The sequence below is a fragment of the Schistocerca cancellata genome, chromosome 2, assembly GCF_023864275.1.
Source record: "Schistocerca cancellata isolate TAMUIC-IGC-003103 chromosome 2, iqSchCanc2.1, whole genome shotgun sequence".
Taxonomy (NCBI): Eukaryota; Metazoa; Arthropoda; class Insecta; order Orthoptera; family Acrididae; genus Schistocerca; species Schistocerca cancellata.
This window is the reverse complement of record NC_064627.1, coordinates 1,145,855,934-1,145,863,071: the sequence shown is the minus strand read 5'-3', so window position 1 is coordinate 1,145,863,071 and position 7,138 is coordinate 1,145,855,934. Positions and strand designations below refer to the sequence as shown.

General features: G+C 46.6%; 1 pseudogene; it reads right to left on the bottom strand.

Annotated features, from left to right (window-relative positions):
• Positions 1 to 6,442: 6,442 nt before the first annotated feature.
• Positions 6,443 to 6,560, bottom strand: LOC126163837 (5S ribosomal RNA; annotated as a pseudogene).
• Between the last annotated feature and the right edge of the window lie 578 nt (positions 6,561 to 7,138).

Genomic DNA, 7,138 nt, shown 5'->3' with positions numbered 1-7,138 from the left:
GACCACTTTCGCTATTAGTTTTCTTTCTAAATAAACATTAGTCTAACCAAATCTCAACTGTGTGGCCTACATCATTTATGGGTCGGTAATTTAGCTCCCGATATTATTATTACTGCTGTTATATGTTATACTAACGTTGTATGTTTCATACAATTTCGCAAACTTGTCATTAGCCAGACAATTTAACGAAAGGGTCACAAGAGTCTAGTTTAGCAGGTGTAATGTGAGTTTGAGCCAAGATATTTCGACGAAGAGGAACTGAGCCCGAACTCCTTTGGGATGTTAGTATCTAGTATCTTTGGCTCTGCGGTCGTGCAAAGTCAGCGATCCGCTTTACGTAGCCCATTAGACATATATATCGTTTAGAATGTAGCAGTTTCATTTTAGTTTACATTAGTATCATCCGAATATTTGGCTGTCACATGTAAGCGTACCCCAGTAGACTTCTTTCAAGTTTTTTTTAAAGAATTTCGTTAGTCTAGTTCAAGAGGGCTCAAAGCTGTGACAAAATTAGGATCGTGAATAAGCTGTTTAATTTGAGGCCCAACAAACACTCCTGCTTTCACTTCGGATTAACTCAACTCAGGGATTTTCTGGAGTAAGTGCATAAAACCAGGTCCCTCTTTGTCTATTGCAACAACGAACGACTTCAGAAGTCCAAGTTTTATGTAAAGTGGTGGGAACAAAATGTCTTTCAAATTCAAATCATTTTATCGTGAGAAGTGGCTCACTTCTTCATTATCGAAATGGGAGCTTGAGTTCTCTGCATCTGTAGTGGATTCGGCCTGGGTTTCAACTTCCAAGGACCATGTGTCTCAAGGAACGGGGACAAGTAAGGAAGAACTGTGTGGTAAGGGCCGAATAGATGACCTGATGGGGGGATACTTGATCGTCTTTCTATTCTTGTCCTTGATCCCTGTTATTTCAACCATGCAGAAACAGCAGTTATCCACGTGGTTGATCGATATACCCATCTCACTAGAACAGCAAAAGGCATAGCAATTATACTTTCTTTGTTCACCCAGCCATTAAGATGAGGCGAACAGATCACACAGCGAATATGTGGCGCGCTTTTTCGATCCTGATTACCTAACTTGCACCCGAAATATAAATCATACAATTTCTTCTCTACGGGTGTCACACGTTGTCTGCATGAATTAATAGTTTACTCCCCCACAGCTGTAGAAAAAGTTATTCGGGTAATTTAAACATACCCGTAACATTGCAAAAATTCACCAGGTCACAACTGTCGACAATTTGTTTTAAGAAACATCTGAACAGTTCGAGTGAATCATATGGTCACCCAAATCGCCCGACACAAATCCCATCGAATATTTACGAGACCGAAAGGAGAGGTCAGTTTGTGGACAAAATCCTGCATCGGCAACACTTTCACCATTAATAACAGCTACAGAGGCAGCCTGGTTCAATATCTCGGCATGGGATTAGAATGAAGGTCAGCGTTGGCCGTAATATCGATGGTTTATTGACAGCAAAATCGATTTTCAGTCACATAGTGATCATCTTCAGTGCTGTAGTGTACAAATTAAACTCATAGGCACTCGTGTCAAATTATTATCAGTAACCAAAGCTATGAAACGATCAGTAACTAAAGCTAAGAAACGATCCCAGATCCCTGCATGGGACTTCCAACGGCTTGTTGAGCCCTTGCCACGGCGAGCTGCTGCACTAGGCCGGTAAATGGAGATCCGATAAGGTATGAGGAAGCAGCCCACGACTTTGCTCACCTCAGTGTTTCCTCTCACTTCCCGTTCCACCTGAAACACCCAGCATAAGAACACTTCGCTTGTTGCAAGCAGCTTCTTTACCCTGACAGCTAGTTGTCCAAGAGGCACTATACACTGCAGTAAATTGGCTGTGACGTGGTACTGCGACAGTGTTCTCTTCCACACAGCATTCACTCAGCGGTGATAGTGCTCTGTAAGCAACTTGGAAATTTGTGGTAAGGTCAAGATTTGCCTCAAACACCAACTGTTCAGATTCTTCACGGTAAATGGTAACAGCCAAACAGTTGCAGGATAAAGATTAATAAAAATCCTTGGCCAGAGTAGTTTTATGTACAGGGTGTTTCAAAAATGACCGGTATATTTGAAACGGCAATAAAAACTAAACGAGCAGCGATAGAAATACACCGTTTGTTGCAATATGCTTGGGACAACAGTACATTTTCAGGCGGACAAACTTTCGAAATTACAGTAGTTACAATTTTCAACAACAGATGGCGCTGCAAGTGATGTGAAAGATATAGAAGACAACGCAGTGTGTGGGTGCGCCATTCTGTACGTCGTCTTTCTGCTGTAAGCGTGTGCTGTTCACAACGTGCAAGTGTGCTGTGGACAACATGGTTTATTCCTTAGAACAGAGGATTTTTCTGGTGTTGGAATTCCACCACCTAGAACACAGTGTTGTTGCAACAAGACGAAGTTTTCAATGGAGGTTTAATGTAACCAGTGGACCGAAAAGCGATACAATAAAGGATCTGTTTGAAAAATTTCAATGGACTGGGAACGTGACGGATGAACGTGCTGGAAAGGTAGGGCGACCGCGTACGGCAACCACAGAGGGCAACGCGCAGCTAGTGCAGCAGGTGATCCGACAGATGCCTCGGGTTTCCGTTCGCCGTGTTGCAGCTGCGGTCCAAATGACGCCAACGTCCACGTATCGTCTCATGCGCCAGAGTTTACACCTCTATCCGTACAAAATTCAAACGCGGCAACCCTCAGCGCCGCTACCATTGCTGCACGAGACACATTCGCTAACGATATAGTGCACAGGATTGATGACGGCGATATGCATGTGGGCAGCATTTGGTTTACTGACGAAGCTTATTTTTACCTGGACGGCTTCGTCAATAAACAGAACTGGCGCATATGGGGAACCAAAAAGCCCCATGTTACAGTCCCATCGTCCCTGCATCCTCAAAAAGTACTGGTCTGGGCCGCCATTTCTTCCAAAGGAATCATTGGCCCATTTTTCAGATCCGAAACGATTACTGCATCACGCTATCTGGACATTCTTCGTGAATTTGTGGCGGTACAAACTGCCTTAGACGACACTGCGAACACCTCGTGGTTTATGCAAGATGGTGCCCGGCCACATCGCACGGCCGACGTCTTTAATTTCCTGAATGAATATTTCGATGATCGTGTGATTGCTTTGGGCTATCCGAAACATACAGGAGGCGGCGTGGATTGGCCTCCCTATTCGCCAGACATGAACCCCTGTGACTTCTTTCTGTGGGGACACTTGAAAGACCAGGTGTACCGCCAGAATCCAGACACAATTGAACAGCTGAAGCAGTACATCTCATCTGCATGTGAAGCCATTCCGCCAGACACGTTGTCAAAGGTTTCGGGTAATTTCATTCAGAGACTACGCCATATTATTGCTACGCATGGTGGATATGTGGAAAATATCGTACTATAGAGATTCCCCGACCGCAGCGCCATCTGTTGTTGACAATTGTAACTACTGTAATTTCGAAAGTTTGTCTGCCTGAAAATGTACTGTTGTCCGAAGCATATTGCAACAAACGGTGTATTTGTATCGCTGCTCGTTTAGTTTTTATTACCGTTTCAAATATACCGGTCATTTTTGAAACACCCTGTATAAGGTTCATTCAAATGAAACCAGGTCAGTGCATCTATCTCTGCCTTACACGTAAGGTGGCACCACGTAATTGGGGGTATGGTGGCGCCACCTATTGGTAGAGAGACTGACGCGTGAACACCGTTTGATGTTGCATGGTGCCAGTGTGGTTTCACGCCGAAGAGAAGGTGGTCACACAAGTTATCGTCCACTACCGAACATGTAGGCGAGTAAGCAGGAGCAACGAGAAGTTATTCGATTTTTGGTGGCGGAGGGAGCTGGAGACCGTGAAATGGACCGACGTATGGAGGCTGTGTACGGTGAGTACAGTCTGAGTTGGTCAAGTGTTCTGGAATGGCGAAAACGATTCCTTCAGGGGCGCGAGTCCCTGGAAGACGATGCTCGTCCTGGACAGGCTCATCGTGTCATGACACCGGAAATGGTTGCGGAAGTGAATGCTTCAGTCATGGACAACCGCAGAATCACCGTGGACGAGATCCATCGGTTACTGGGTATTAGCGTGGGCATCGGACGACGAGGTGTGTGGCTGGGGCCAGGCCTGGATCCGACGGCAGCCTACTAGGTGTTTCATGGATGGAATCTACCGGCTAGTGTCGCAAAGGGATAGATCAAAAATGGTTCAAATGGCTCTGAGCACTATGGGACTTAACATCTGTGGTCATCAGTCCCCTAGATCTTTGAACTACTTAAACCTAACTAACCTAAGGATATCACACACATCCATGCCCGAGGCAGGATTCGAACCCGCGACCGTAACGGTCGTGTGGTTCCAGACTGTAGCGCCTAGAACCGCTCGGCCACTCCGGCCGGCGCAAAGGGATAAATGTGCCAACAGTTCTGGTGACTGTTTCTGAAAATGCGTACTCTGTATAACTAGGTTTTTGAGTTAATAAAATCGTTACCGTTACTTTACACTATTGACCGGGTTTCATTTGAACGCCCCTTATATATCCATTGCCTGCCAACGATTATGAAGTGCGTATAACTTTCCACTCCACCACACACACACACACACACACACACACACACACACACACAATGCGGCATAAGAATGGCTGCTTGAACGCCTCTGTACGTGAGTGTGATTAATCGGGGGCCTACTGGGACAATGTGAAGGGGCTGTAGTATATTCCTACTTCACTTAATACTGGATTTTGAAACTCGGTGAGTGGGGTTCAACGTGCATCTTCAAGCGCCTGTCAGTTAACATTCTTCAGCGTATCCATGACGATCCCGCGTGATTCAAACAAACCTATGACTTTTCGTGTATCTGCTCTTCACATTTCATGCATGACTTCTCAGAACGAACCACGCTGGAGTTCACGCATTTGGCAGAGTGTCAGACGTTCAATCAACAGAAGATGTAATTCATTGACGTCTTGTATTTGTGAGCTATCATAACAGACTTGGTCCATTGCCCATTGCATGGCACAGGACTATAAGCGACACGGTTTTACAGTTTTTTCATGTATTGTGAGATCTTTATTGCGATTACGCAGGTTCATGTAACTTCAGTTTGCGCAAAGTAAGCGATCTCTAGCTAATTAAAACTGTGTACCGGACCGAGACTCGAAATCGGGACCTTTGCCTTTCGCGGGCAAGTGCTCTACCATCTGAGCTACCCAAGCATGACTCACGCCCCGTCCTCACAGCTTTACTTCTGCCAGGCAAAGGTCCCGAGTTCGAGTCTTGGTCCGGTACACAGTCTTAACGTGGCAGGAAGTTTCATATCAGAGCACACTCCGCTACAGAGTGAAAATCTCATTCTGGATCTCTAGCTAGCTGAGAACCTGGCGTTGCCCAGGTGTGTATTTATTCCAGTTTTCTATTACTCCACCAGCTCCTTCCCCCTCTCTCTGTCCGTCTCCAAATCCTCTCCCCCCTCTTTCTGTCCATATCGTACATTCCCCCACTTCTTGTCCGTCTCCTTTTGCCCCTCTCTGTATTTATCTTCTCCTCCCCCACCTTTCTGTCCACCTCCTCCAACTCTAACTTTTTCTCCATCTACACCCTTCTCCTTGTCCATAATGTTTCCCCTCTCTTTTTCCCCTTTATTACGTCACGTCCATCCCCTCCTCACCCACTCTCACTGTTCATCTATTGCCCGCAGCTCGTGGTCGTGCGGTAGCGTTCTCGCTTCCCGCGCCGGGGTTCCCGGGTTCGATTCCCGGCAGGGTCAGGGATTTTCTCTTCCTCGTGATGACTGGGTGTTGTGTGATGTCCTTAGGTTAGTTAGGTTTAAGTAGTTCTAAGTTCTAGGGGACTGATGACCATAGATGTTAAGTCCCATAGTGCTTAGAGCCATTTGAACCATTTTTTTTGTTCATCTATTCCTCACCCCTCTGTTCACATCCTCTACCTCCCACCTCCCACTCGCTGTCGATTTCCTCCTGCCCCTTTCTCTATCCGCCCCTCCCCTCTCTCTCTCTTCATCTGCTCTTACACCTGTCTTATTCCACCCACTCCTTCCCTTCTGTCCATATCGTACATTCCTTCCCCCTCAGTTCCTTCCCCCTCAGTCCATCCCATCCTACCCCTACAAGCCCACGTCCTCCTCGCCTACAATCTTCTCCTCATCCCTTCTATATTGATCTCCTAAAACTACTAACTAAACTCCTCCCAAACAGGCCATGAAGGCCCAACGGTACCGACCGGCCGCCTTGTCATCCTCAGCTCACAGGCGTCACTGGATGCGGATATGGAGGGGCATGTGGTCAGCACACTGCTCTCCTGGCTGTATGTCAGTTTACGAGACCGGAGCCACTACTTCGCGATCCTCAGTTTGCTTCGCAAGGGCTGAGTGCACCCCACTTGCCAACAGCGCTCGGCAGACCGGATGGTCACCCATCCAAATGCTAGCCCAGCCCAACAGCGCTTGACTTCGGTGATCTGACGGGAACCGGCGTTAGCACTGTGCCAATGCCATTGGCATATTCATCTCCTATTCCCTGATATTTTTGACCATCTCCTCCTCCTATCTCCTCCCTCCCCCCCTCTCTATATCTCTACATCTCCTCATCAACCCTCTTCCTCTCACTGTTCATCTCCTTCTCTCTCTCTCTCTCTCTGTCCATCTCTTCCTCTTTTCTTTCTCTATCCTTCTCCTGTCCTCCCCTCTCCCAGTCCACCTTCTGATCTTCCTGTTCTCTGTCTATTTCCTCCTCCCCCTCTCTCTGTCCATCTCCTACTATTCCGTTTCTCTCTTCAATTCTTCCTTTCCCTCTTTCTGTCCATCATCTCTTCCTCCCTCCCCTCCCCCAACTATGTCAATTTCCTCCTTCCCACTTCTTTCTATCCATTTCTCCCTCCACCTCCTCTCTCCATGTTGTCACTTTCACCCCAATATGAGGTTGCTGGTTGTAGCCCCCGTAGACTTTCTTCCCAGATGGTAAGTAATATGTGTACCAGTTTTGTTGAAATCGAGCTAAGGATTTAGCAGAAGCTTTTTACTCGCGACTTTGCTCGATTATGCACTTTTTACATATATTTCACATGTACTGAACATATG